Raw genomic sequence first — 13,952 nt, 5'->3', positions numbered from 1 at the left:
TGTCAAGGTCAAATCACAGAGCATAAGTTTCCATTTCCCTGTAGTGGTTGTATGTACCAGTGTTTGCCTCACTTTAAAGGGATGGATTTGTTCCCAGTAACGGACTCAGCTAAGCCTCCAGACCTGGTCAGTGAGACAATCAGCAGAAGGGTTACAAGTGGGCACTTATGATGACCAAAGCAATGGAGCATACGTTCCAATGCTCTTGATTTTACTGACAGAATATTTCTTGGCTAGTGTACTAGCTCAAGGATAAGACACAATGGAACAGACCTGTGTCCACAGGCCTGTAGTCCCAGGCTTATATAGTCATATCGATTAGCCAGTAGACATATGAAAGTAAATAATTGTTTCTAAGTTTGCAGTTATTTGTTATTCAACGTTATTGCTAGTTCCTATAGCTAACTGGTAACAGATAGGGAATTATAATGGATTTTATTATTAATAAGAAAAAAATTGTTGAAATCACACTGAGCAGCATTCCCTACCCCTTGGATTGATGTTGCTTAACAGTTCTATGGAACACATTTCAGAGTACTTTAGTGATACAGGTAGTGTTGAATATGACAACTTCTAAGAATATAACTAAGAAATTTGGCATAACTAGATGCTGTCAGGGAGAAGACTGCAGATAGATCCTTATCTAACACCATGCACAAAACTTTAGTCCAAATGGATCAAAGATCTCAACATAAACCCAGCTACACTGAACCTCTTAGAAGAGAAAGTAGGAGGGACCCTTGAAGAAACTGGTACAGGAGGTCACTTCATGAACATAACTCCACTAGAACAGACACTGAGATTGACAATTAATAAATGGGACCTCCTAAAACCGAGAAGCTTCTGTAAGGTAAAAGATATAGTCAACAAGACAAAGTGGCAGTCCACAGACTGGGAAAAGATCTTCACCAACCCCATACCTTATAGAGGGCTGATTTCCAAAATAGACAAAGAACTCAAGAAGCTAGCTACCAAAATACCAAATAATCCAATTAAAAAGTGGGCTACAGAACTAAATAGAGAATTCTCAATGGAGGAGTATATAATGGCTGAAAGACGCTTAAGAAAATGTTCAACATCCTTAGCCATCAGGGAAATGCAAATCTAAACAACTCTGAGCTATCATCTTACACTGGCCAGAATGACTAAAATCAAAAACACCAAAGACATTTTATTCTGGAGAGAATGTGTAGAAAGGGGAACACTCCTCAATGGTGGGGTGCAAACTTGCGTAGCTACTTTGGAAATCAGTATGACAGTTTCTCGGGAAAATGGGAATCAGTCTACTTCAAGATCCAGCAATTCAACTCTTGGGCATATACCCAAAGGATGCACAGTCATACAACAAGGACATATGTTCATAGCAGCATTGTTTTTAATAGCCAGAACCTGGAAGCAACCTAGATGACCCTCAACCAAAGAATGGATAGAGAAAATATGGTACATTTACACAATAAGGAAAAAAATGGAATCTTGTGATTCGCAGGCAAATGGATAGAATTGGAAGAAACCATCCTGTGTGAGGTAACTCAGTAACAAAAAGACAAACTTGGTATGTATTCAAAGGATTACCAGCCTATAAGCCACAATGCCAGAGAAACTAGGAAACAAGGAGGACCTTAAGAGAGGCATACAGGGTTCCCTGGAGAAGGTGAAAGGGGCAAGAACTCCTGAACAATTTGGGAGCATGGGTGTGAAGGGAGAGGGAGTTAGAAGGGGAGGAGAACAAGAGGGATCAGGAAGATTGAATCAGGGAAAGAATAGAGGAGAGCAAGAAAAGAGATACCCTAATGGAAGGAGCCATTATAGGTTTAAAGAGAAATAGGGAAATGTTCAGAGATCCACAAAGGTGACCCCAACTAACAATCTAAGCAATAGTGGAGAGGCTACCTTTGATGCCCTTCCCCTGCAATGAGAATGATGACTACCTTACATGCCATCCTAGAGCCTTCATCCAATTGCTGATGGAAGCAGAAGCAGAGATTAATAGCTAAGCACTGAGCCAAACTCTTGGAATCCAGTTGTGGAGAGGGAGGAAGGATGAGCAAAGGAGTCAAGACCATGCTGAAGAAACAGCTGACTCGACGAAGTGAGAGCACAAGGAACCAGCATTGGACCAATCCAAGCCCTCTGAATGTGAGTTCCAGTTAGGAGGCCTGTGCTATCCATGGAACCAGTCTTTATCCCTATTGCACAAATGAACTTTGAGAGCCCATTTCCTATAAAGGGATACTCTCTTAGCCCAGACACATAAGAAGAGGGCTTAGGCCCTCCTCCAAATGATGTGAGCCCCACTATCCTTGGAGAAAGGGTGAGGGTGGGTTGGGGGGTTAGTAGGGGGCATGGGAGGGTGGAAGGGGGATGGAACAGGAAGGATTGTTATGTAAAATGATTGCTTCTAAATAAAAAAGAATGTAACTAAGAAATTCTTGCATTTCAGCACAGGAGATGTGTTAAAAAAATATATTTATTACAGTGTGATGATACAAATCTCAGTTGAAACCCTGAGGTTAATAGATAAATATACTGTGATATATTTACACCATGGGAAATGGTAGAAATATATGAACCATACTTTTTTTTTTCATTTATTTTTAAATCTTGAAAACTGTGGCAATCAATTAGAGTGAATTTCAAGTGTAGCAATGTAACTCAGTGGTGGAGTTAATTGCCCAAGGTGTATCAGGCACTGAGTTCAATCCAAAGAACCACCAAAAGAAAGGGAGAGAAACAGGACAACCAGATAAACAGCAAGTTTCAGAAGAGCTCATCCGGTTTGATTTTATTTGGAAGGCTAGGTATTAATAAAAAAATGACATATTGACATTGTTTTATTTAATTATGAAGGAAGTATACATATATAACATTTGGCAACTGTGTAGTGAACATACAGCTCTTAGCCAAGTGATTCTCTAGACTTCTCCCTGTGTCTCAGCTTTCTCCACCTTGAATACAAAAAAGCTCTCTGCTTCAAAACTCTGATACCAGGTCTGCTGTTAACTGGCCGCATGACCCTTGGTAAAACCTAACAGCTCTCTGGATGTTTGTTTTCTCATCTGCAAAATAAATGTGTTGAACTCGGAGACCTTTAAACTGCCTGGCACCATTAAAATTGCAGATTATATTAATTTTTAAAATCTTGACTTAACAGCTTTATTGTGATCCATTACCCTGGACAAAATTCAGAATATCTACTTGAATATGCAAAACCATCAGTGGAGTCCTAATGACCTCAGACAATTAGCTCAGCTCAAGGACCACAAAATAATTTCCAAGATTGTGAAAGCCCTGAAGTAAGAATGTACAAAAGGGTCTTTGTGACTAAAAGCACTTATATCCCAAACACACACACACACACACACACACACACACACACACACACACACACACGCCAACACCACTACCACCACCACCATCCTGCAAGAAACTACTACCCTTATGAATGTTTTATAGAAATCTGTATCTTCACAGGACCCAACCCACAGCCCAATTTCCAGCTCTGTCTGACACAATTGATGGACAACTGTGATAATTCAAGAAATATGACAAGCACACGCGTGGGTTTGCAAAGTACAGGGCTAAATTGGTGTCATTTTTCTATTGTAGACACTAAGAAATGCCTCTGCCTCGAGAAAGGGGGCAAACTAAAGCTCATGATTAAAATGAGTTTCTTGCACCAGGAGCAGAAAAGAAGCATGCTTTCCCTACCCCTTGAGGGATAGTTTATGTTTTCAATTCTTGTGCTTCAAATTACTGGGAGGAAGCAGAGTTATGTGGCTATAGAGGATATTGTGTCAAATATGTCCTTGTATAGTTTGAAGGAAACAAAGCAGTGGGCACTTCTCTCGTTGGGTCTTCAGACCTTCTGACACACAGGACCCTTGTTATAAATGTGCTTTATGTTCCAGTTTTCTAAAAATGAGTCTGTGGTACCAGGGAAACTGGATCAGTGTGGAATTCATCTTTATTGACTTCCAGAGACAATCATTTGCAAATAGTTATTCCCAGGAGCACATGAAACCTTCATACAGTCAGTGTGATGTTCCATTTTTATTCATTAGGTTTTTCAGGGTGCCAATGTTAAAACATTATCCAAAAAGGGTACACTTGACCCCAATCTTGATCATACTAGATCAAAAACTGGATGGAACCCCCTCACTAGGCAAGTCTAGGTCATCCTGCTTCCACAGACTTTATCTACTGTGTTCGCGTTGGGACTTTGCTATAAAAGGAGAACTTTCCTTGTCAATGTAATAGATTATTCAACAAGCAATCGAAGGATTTAAAAGTGTGAGGGATTACCATCTATCCTGGTAGGGAAGGCACAGCAGCATGAATGAGAGGCAGATGCTCACACTGCCTTTTTGTCAGCCTGCAGACAGAGATTGAGGCTGGTGGTCAATGTGTTTTCTCCTTTTTATAAAGTTTAGAAGCCTGTCCTACAGAATGATGCTTCCCACATCTAGAGTAGGTCTTCCATTAGTTAATACCCTCATAGATGCTTGCAGAGAAAAGCCTTCTAGGTGTTTTTTAAACCCAGTCAAATTGTCCATAAGAAATTAGCTCTCACAACCGCTGTATTGAGGACTGCATGGTCTCCCATTCAAAGTGGTTTGATGTTATGCTCCTCAACACTGACTCATTGGAGATACATATCATCAGCACAGAACATCTGACAATGCAAGTGGGAAAGAAAACAGACAGCAAGCCAAATTTCCTCCAGCTGTGGGCAACCATTAAATTTTTTCATTTTATAATTTTTTAATGTGTATGGTGGTTTGCCTGCATGTACATATGTCACCATGCATGTGCCTGTTGCCCACAGAGGCCAAACAGGTCAATAAGATTCTCTATAACTGGGAATACAGATATTGGTAAGCTACCATGTGAGTGCTGAGAATCGAACCCAGGTCTTTAGGAATAGCAGCCAGTATTCTTAACCACTGAAACATCTCCCCATTGCTGCTGGCAGTCATTTGTAATTACCTCCCCAACATCTCACATACTCAAAGCAAAGTACTTAAGGCACAATGTGTAAAAGTGTGTTGGCACTAGCCCACAACTCTCACCATAATCAGTGGCTCCAGTGTTGATCTGGAATAATTTCCCTAAACTTCTCAAGCCCCAAGTGTATTCCACACCTAAGATCCTACTTTGTGATTGCTATTATCAATTGTTTTGGGAGCTTATGAGTAATTTTAAATACTTACCTATCTGAGCACTTCCATAATTGCCCTCTAAACTTGATCATATGTGTTCCCTTTGTTGGACTCTCACAGGCAATATTTATCATCCAAACAAACACTCCAATGGCGAGGAAAAGCAGGGAAGACTTTAACTACCTGCTGCCCTGTGACTAGTTGCATGAGGATCTGAGTTTGAATCCCCAGAACCCACATAAAGCTGGAGATGGTAGTACATGTCTGTAATCTCAGCACTTTTATAGCAAAATAGAAAATAGAGACAGGAGACTCGCAGAAGCTCTCTGGCCAGCCAGTCTGCCTAACAAAGCAACAAACAAGAGATTCAGTCTCAAAAGACAGAAGGCAAAGAATAACATCTAAGCTTGTCCTCTAGGTGACACACACACTACGCCATGCAAGCACCAGCACTCACACCTGCACAAGCCTCTCTCTCTCTCTCTCTCTCTCTCTCTCTCTCTCTCTCTCTCTCACACACACACACACACACACGGTGGGACAGAGTAAGAGATTTCAAAATTCTCATACTTTATCACACCCCTCAGCAAGAGGGAGGTTGCAGTCCTTCAAGACACAACAAAGGAGATAATACATGTAAGATACAAGTATTCTTTTGACAAAGGAATATTTTTCTTCCATATTTGTCACAAAACATTGTATCATCTTTTCATACAAATCTACCCACTGAGTGCAGAAAAGATAAGTCTGGACACTATAAAATACCATAGGATTTATCTTTGTTATTGTTGCCAACCATCCCTATCCCTGGTTTTGAACCTGCACTTCTCCAGTTGCTATTATGCTGTCTCAAAGATGATAAGGCTCAGATCAACAAAGACTATCAGGGCTAGAACCAAAGATAAAAATACCCATCTGGTTCCAGTGTAATATCCTTTAGTGAAATTATAGAGTCCAAAATAAGTGCATAATCTATTTCTTCCATATATATGAAACATGTACATCCAAACCATACACGTATATTTCTGAAACTACAATGAATATGTTGATTTGTCTGTGTATATATTATCATTTTGCAACAACTTTGCCTCCTAATTTTGAATAGCTTTTGGTATTATTAAATTATTGAATGATTAAATAATGAGTTATTTGAGAAAATTTACTTAAAATGTTCATATAATGATAAGCTGTTAGTCAAGTTCATTTTGCTGAGAGATCTTAATTGTGTACACAAACACATTTTCTCATGATAGCCATATGTGAGCAATCACATTTTAATTCATGATAATCACTTCAAAATGTATACACATAAGAAATCATCTCACTCATTCCATAAATCCATCTGTGTTTTTATTTGTAAGTATACCCCAAGTGACAGGGACACACATTATTCTGATGAACAAATCATAAGGAAGATAGATATCTAAAATGTTAACATATTATAACATTTAAAAATGCTATTTTTAGTGTTTACGCTTAAAGCACTTTCTATACAGTATTTTGATTGTTTTCCCCTTCCCCACCACCTCCCAGCTCTCACCATTTCTCTCATGTTCTTTCTCTCTCTAAAGAAAACCCAAACAGGCAAACATAAAAAATGAAAATCAAAACAAACACACACAAACACCAATAAGACAAAAAAAAAATGCCCATACAGAACAAAATGAAACAAAAAATCCAGAAAGAAAAGATGGAGTTCATTTGGTATTGCCCAGCTACTCCCTGGAATGGGGTCTCTGGAATGGGGTCTTCCCTGGAGTGTGGTGAAAATATCCACTGACACTTCATTGGACAAAACTGATTTTTCCCTTGGCTAGAAACTACTGATTGGAAGTAATTTCGTGATTGGGCATGGGAGTCCATGTCCACTTCCTCCTGGTGGTACCCCATGTAGCTTGAAGTTGTGCACATCCAAAGTGTGCTGCCACAGTCTCGGGGAGCACATGTGTCCTGTTGTGTTTCCTTGAAGCCACCCATCACTTTTGCCTCTTATGACCTTTCAGTCTCCTCTTCTCCATAAATCCATGAACCTTGAGGGAAGAGTTTGATAACGATATCCCATTTAGGATTGAGTGTTGCAATGTCTCCCATACCCAGCACATTGTCTGGTTGTGGATCTCTTTGTTAATTACCATTTATTGCAAGAAGAAGCCTCTCCGAGGACAGTTTAGAGATGCTCTGATCTATGGGTATAGTCATTAGGAGTCATTTTATTACTATGTTCCTTTACCAGAATAATAGTGGTGATTTACCCTAGGCTCATCACCTACCTAGCCTCAGGGTCTTGGCTAATTTAGCAGTGCCAGATATAAGTTCCATCTCATGTAGTGAGCCTCGAAGTCAGTTAAAGTGGTTGGTTATGCTCATAAAAGGTGCTATTTTTAAAATAAAACACATATAACCTGAAGCCTGTCACCGAGGCACCGGAAAAGAAGCACATGTGTGCTCATGCTTCCTTAAAAGGTGGCTATCAGGATTCATCATGCTTCATAGAGTTGCACGTGAACTAGCCAGTGATTCAGAGTTTAGTGACTGCCCCCCCCCCAAATTTGAAGGGACCATGGCACATTGCTAAATATCTCCAGCCTCATACATGTCAGAAACAAAAGCCAAATTGGAGTGACTGCTGCGCTGAGCTCTGGCTGAGAGGCAGCAGCTCCTCCATGGCCCCTGGGTCTTTTTTGGCTGCTGATCCGAGCGTACTGAGAACATTAGTAACCCTCCTGATGCTAAACACTAATGTGTGGGTCTAAATCTTGCCACTGGTGCTGCAGTGAGTCATTCTGCCGGACTGACTCATTAGACTATCCACTCAGATGCTGAGTGAGTGATGAGTACTTACTGTCACCTGATAAACGTTAAACATGCATTTGAATGGTGAGGAAAACTCCTTCAAGTTATCCTTGGAATTTTCCCTCAAACTCAATTTTACCAAGATAAAGCAAACAGCAATAACAGAGTAAGTTAAAAGGACTACATTTATACCAAACCTTCTTTTCTTTTTGTACCATATGAATATTCAATAGCTTTGATATGATCATGAGAAAGGTTGTTGGAATGAATATGAATAGTTTTGCTGTGTTGGGTTTTAAAGAAAATATTCTGATTCTCTTAAGTCCTCATCATAAATATTTCTCCATGCACATTATTTATTTATGCATTGGAAATATTCATCTCAATATTGGGTATGTAAACATAAATATTAATGAAGTAATAGAGAAAGAAATAATGTCCCTGATTACAAGTTATCTTCCCTTCCAAGGAGTCATTCATTACCTTCTTTATGCCCATATAAATAGCTACCACTACTTCTGAAACTGCAAAACAGAAATTAGAAGTTTTGAAAAATGTGTCTCTATCATACTCACTGGCTGTGAATGGCATTCCCAGCTTCTGGTTCAGTATAAGCACATCTGTGGGTTTGTCTTATTATTCCACTTGCTTTCAGTATATTTCCTTAAACATCTCTTCATTGCCTCCTGCTATGTAAAGGCAGCTGGTTTCCCCAATGGGTTCATTTCGAAGTTTTATGCCCTGATGGAGAAAAAAATTACTATTTGATGAAAAATTGAAGTAGATAAAACACAGATATAAGGATTCTTGGTTTAAAGAATTGAACACTAGAGAGTTGATTCTCAAATAAATGTTTTTGCAAGGATGCTATTGAGAATTTATATTATCTCAAGCCATATATGACAAAATATATTAAATATAAGGAAACCAAAACAATCTTTTATGACTTACAACTGCACGGCAGTTCAATAAGTAAAAGTAACTAGAAAACTAAACCAAGATACAAATGCCACCAAAATATTGACATTCTATTACTTATAATACTTTTAAGTAAACAAAGCTATATTAGACAGTATTTCTGTAATGAATTATACATAACAAATATAAATACTTTTAAGCTGTACGTCAAAAAATCCTTAGAACTATCAACAAGAAAGTGATCTAGGGCAAATCATTTCCTCTCTACTTAATCTCAAAAATGGGTATAACAAAACTTACATTCACAGTAGTGAGAAATATTAGAGGGTGCACCTGAACAGAAGATTTTCAGTGCAAACACTGTCAATTCACTCTAGCTGGTTAAGGAGAAAGCAGAATCACCATTTCCAACAAGTACCTGAGCTACAAGAATGCAGAGCAATAAGCACAGAGGGTCTTAGACAGGACTAGGTTCTGAATCAAGACATCATTGCTGACCCTACATAGCAGAGACAAAAAAGACACAATGCTTTGCATTACTGGACACAGAATGCTATCTATTGTCATCAGAGCCTCAGCCAGTCATACCACTATAACCTGATAGCTCTTCAGTCAGCCAGGCCAGAATGGATCTGTAATGGCATTTGATTGTTATATAGACTCAGCTCAAGACTGAAATACGAATCATCTTAATGGAAGGATCTGGATTACAAGTGTATACCCAATGAAGCTAGAGAAATAAGCTTGTGGATTTCATGGTGATATGACTATTTATTGGGTAGAATCCTGAAAAACAACTTACAAAGGTATAGATGAAGAACAGGCTACAAAGAATAGGAAATAATCACTATTCTACTGTTCTTCCATTCATCTACTTATAAACTTCTAACCAACTACATTGACTATTGTATTCAGCTCCAAGTTCAGGATAACCTAAGTTTATGTCTCCTTTTCTTCATAATCTCATCTTGAATAATACACACACACACACACAAATACACACATACACACACACACACGTATATATGTGTGTGTCATTGTGTGTATAGGTATATGCATATATATGTATGTATATATAATCACCATCAAAAATATTTTATATACAATTATAGGGATAAGAATGCATCAAATTTTATACATACATATTTGTAATATCCACTTATTTTTCTTCAAATCACAGAGCTAAACTTTGATAATCCTGATTTTTCTTTTATAGTTTGCATTGCACATTTTTGTCCTTAAGGCAACAACACAACTGTCTTCTTCAGATGAGGTGACAGTAAATTTTACCCTGAGGGGTTTGAGTGTGTTACATGCTGCCTGGACAAAGACACTCCAGTTTTCCAGTACAGTTTACCACACTCCTGCACTACTGCAGCAAGCATTAGGGCATTCTTCTTCTGTCCATTCCTCTCTGCCTTCACTGAATAACAGCAATGCTAGTTCCCTGGGTAATCTGAATCAATTGCCCTACTACGATGGAACATACAGTTAGGACTCTAATAAGAGCTATGAGTGTGCTGGCTTTCTCCACGAGGAGTAGCCACATGTGATGCTGCAGCTGTAGCAGGATTACTCAATTAGTGCATTCATTTACAGTGATCAAATGCTGACTGCAGACAACTCTTGGAGGAAAGGTTTATGTAAGTTTCTCAGTTACAGTCTCTCATCCGTGGAAACCAAGGCAAGTCTAAAGGAGGCACTTCCATTTAAGGTTTCCTCTTCTCATGTGACTATAGTTTGTGTCTAGTTGACAAAAGCTAAGAAGCACAGTTAGGACTATGATCATATTCATACTGTTATGATCTATGGGCTGTCTGGAGAGCACAGGGAAGTGAGTGAATGAGATGTAGTAGAACAATGTGTAGCTAGAGTTTCTTTCCAGCTTGGTCTCACTGACACTTTAGCCCCAAATGAACACACCAAGACGCCATATCAATTATTAAACTGTTGGCTGATGGCTAGGGTTACTTATTGGCTAGTTCTGTCTTAATTATTAACTCATAACTACTAATCTATGTATTTCTACATGGCCTTATCTTACCAGAGAATACCTGTTGAGTCCTATCCTCCCAGTCTCTACATGGGGTCTCCTGGCAGTGCCTCTTTGCCTACTTTTCCCAGAATTCTCCTTGTCTCCTAGTCCCACCTATCTTCCTGCCTCTATGAGCCAAACAGTGTTTTATTCATCAAACAATAAGAGAAACATATATACCGAAGGACATTCCCCATCAACAACGGCTTTTAAGAGCTTCAAGTTGTTGATATGAATATGCATCTTTATCAAATGCTTATCCTGTAGGGAGGCAATTCTAGGAGCTTCTAGTTCATCTTTCCTATAGTCAAGCCCTCACTACTCAGGTTGGTATGACAAGGGGGATTTTGCTAATTACGGAGTAGATCTATCTCAACTCTGAATTCAGTATCTGGAAAAATAACCAAGATGTAGTTTTAAGAGCTTGCTGAACCAATTGATGAGACTGACTACTAGAAATCCTCTTTAGTCTTTGACTTCCATCAGCCTCTATTCTAACTGCTGAGCCATGGAGCAAGGGACCACCATTAATATTTGTTTCTAGGATTCTTATTTTCTCTATATGCATGTTTTTCAAGGATTTTGTAAGTATTGTCCTGAGCCCATCTGGGAGACACCGGGACCAACAGAGATTAATATAGTTCTACAGATCCAGTTCAGATGCCCACCTCTGTGAATTTTGACACATGTCTCTATCAGAGATGGAATGCCATCCTCATTTAATGAATAAATGTGGTCTAGTGAGTCACTAGAGGTACTCTTAGCTACTTGAGTCAACATACTATAATGAGTATATCTAGCTGGTATACTCTCATCTCTAACCAAGCTGATCCAACACAATATGACATCCATGTTATGACACAGGAATCATCCCAGACACACTAGCCACATTTCTGCGAATATACATTGCAAAATCTTACAAATGTCAGTCGTTAGAGAGCTTTTCCCAAATCACAATTTGGATGCCCTTTATTGAGTTCTGTTTGTTTCTGAGTCCTGCCATGGATACAGGAACTGAGAGAGGTAGAGAGAGACAGAGAGACAGAGGGGGGAAGGGAGGGAGGGAGGAAGAGAGAGTGGCAACAGTCTTCGTTTCCCTATAAGACCTCAGAACACATCAGAAATTCCCTGCAAAAATGAACACTGATTTTCTCAGACAACAGAGAAAAGGCTTTTACTGCTGAAAAAAGGAAGCTCAGAGGAATTTGGAACACACCCAGGTGTCCCATTTCACTTTCTGGATTTGCCAGTTAATGCCCCAACTTAAAAACAAAAACCTTGTAAGAGTGTGGCTTACATCTGTGTTGTGTGTATTTAGGCCATCTTTATGATCCAAACTCTGTGGTACCAGAGACGAGTATTTCCTCCAAGGGAATGCTGAAGTCTTTCTGGCCTTTCCTTTAGCTCCACTAAAAACTCTGATTTTCTTATTTTCTTTCTTGAGTTCTCTAGCATACTTAGAAGTAACCAGCCTACCCACAAATTTTATGTTCTCTATTCCCACTAATCTCTATTGTAGCAACTACCTTGCCAGCCAAGTCCATCAGCATTTCACCCTAGGAGACCAGGAGTGGTTATTTATACACCCATTTGACCACTACATGTCATGGTCTACTTGGCTTCTTTTTGCCAAGGACAATTGTGTCATTGTTGCTTTTATGTCTACTCAAATTAAAGGCCCAATTCCAGATTTCTATGAAATTCTGTGTGCCAATAAAGGAGAGGCAGCATTAATAAAGTAACAATTTTGAAATAGAAATTATGTGGTGTTTCCCCTGCCCCACCCCAGCCTCCAATCAATAGCTAAGGCAGATGGGAGAACCATCCCCATCTGTGGCAGCATGGGCAGGATAGATATATCCCCCCCTCTGGTGGGGAGCTGCCCTGACGTCATAAGAGCAAGAGAGTTGTCCCTGTCCCTCATCAGCTACAGCACTCTAGAGAGTGGCTCCTACCCCTTGCCTGGACAGCACAGTAGAGCCAGCACTAAAGAAGTAGATGTGGGAGAACTGTCTTTAAGGATGGGAAATCAGGAGAACTGACCCAGCCCATTGTTCATTGCTACAAGGGATGAACTAGCCAAAGCAATGCTGGAGAGCTCACCCTGGTAGTAAAGACAGGAGAGCTGGCAGGCTGACCAACCCTGCAACAATCCAGGCTTAGAACCTGGGTTAAGTGTTGGTCCACCACAACATCCACCCCATCTATGATCTGCTGGAAAAGAGGAATCCTGGGGACCCAGAGCTAAAGATTCTCCATGACACAGGGCAGCAACAGGATGTTCAGGAAGAGTCTCAGTGAGGGACCAGTGTTGATAGTGTAGGTCTTGAACCAAACCAATGATTCTTTGTGATGAATGCCTACATGTAAAGATGTATAGATAAAGGGATTTGCTGTGTGAGTCGCTGTGTCACATTGCAGCTCCCATAATGAGATTTTTCCTTTTAAAAAATGTATTTCATGGGAGGGATGTTGCAGAGGTCGAAGGCAGATGTGAGGGGACAGGAAATGGGTGGGATTGGGATGCATGATGTGAAAGACACAAAGGATAAATATGAAAAGAAAATTTAAGTAGAAGAAATTATACCTTACAATAATATAGAAAGTGGTAGAAGTGAAAGTTCTGATGAAGGAAGTGATATGAAAGGAGTAGTTAATTATCTCTTCAGCCTGACATGATGCTGATGGAAAAGCCAGGGATGCTGTGGAATTCCAACAGCTTCACCCGTCAAGTCACCAGAAACAACTCCAAGGTGGGAACTCCTGGGGTCATCTGTGCTGCTTCCTGCCACTGCATGCTAGGGTCAGAAGATGACTGTGGTAGCCTTTGTGGCTGTAATCTGTGCAGAACTCGGTGGAAGCTGATGTTTCCTGGGAGCCAAGGCAGCACCTAGCTAAGCCAAGAGCAACGCCTCATCTCACAGCTTCTAACACATGCATACCTTCCATTTCATCCCACACAAAGCTTTTCTGCGCTGTTCTCATTTGTAAACTTGAACTCAGAATTTGGAAAGGATTGGAAAGGATGCTCCAGCCCAGCACTGACA

Source organism: Phodopus roborovskii, unplaced genomic scaffold, assembly GCF_943737965.1.
Source record: "Phodopus roborovskii unplaced genomic scaffold, PHOROB, whole genome shotgun sequence".
Lineage (NCBI taxonomy): Eukaryota > Metazoa > Chordata > Mammalia > Rodentia > Cricetidae > Phodopus > Phodopus roborovskii.
This window is presented reverse-complemented; position numbering follows the sequence as displayed.